Raw genomic sequence first — 546 nt, forward strand, 5'->3', positions numbered from 1 at the left:
ACATAGCAGTTCCTCAGTAGTCTTGTCACAGTCTATCAATGGGTGGATACAACTATTAAAGTAAATCAGCACATAATATTTGTGTTCAGGGCTTGAGCTATATCTGTATCTGTGCTGTGTAATCTAGCAGACACACAAATTTTGTCCATAGAAAGTCAAAGTTAAGAAAGGACAGACCTTGTCTGCCAGGAAGGCAAAATTATCCTGAGTCTAGGTCTGGCTCATGTTTCAAAGACAGAATTGGACACAACTTAGTGACTAAACAACAACAAAACAACAACTCTTGTGACAGATTATTCTTGGAAGCCTGACTATAATGTGGATTGTCACTCACACCTCAGCCTTCAAGGATATGCTACAAGTAAAAGATAAATGTGAAGAAACCTATTTGGGACACTTCTCTTCATATTTTTCTTTTAATTGTAGCATATCTCTGAAGACTGAGGTGTGAATGACAATCCACATTATAGTCAGGCTTCCAAGAATAATCTGTTCACAAGAGTTGTTGTTGTGTTGTTTTGTATAGTCACTAAGTCATATCCAACT

This window comes from Bos mutus, chromosome 6 (genome assembly GCF_027580195.1).
Source record: "Bos mutus isolate GX-2022 chromosome 6, NWIPB_WYAK_1.1, whole genome shotgun sequence".
Lineage (NCBI taxonomy): Eukaryota > Metazoa > Chordata > Mammalia > Artiodactyla > Bovidae > Bos > Bos mutus.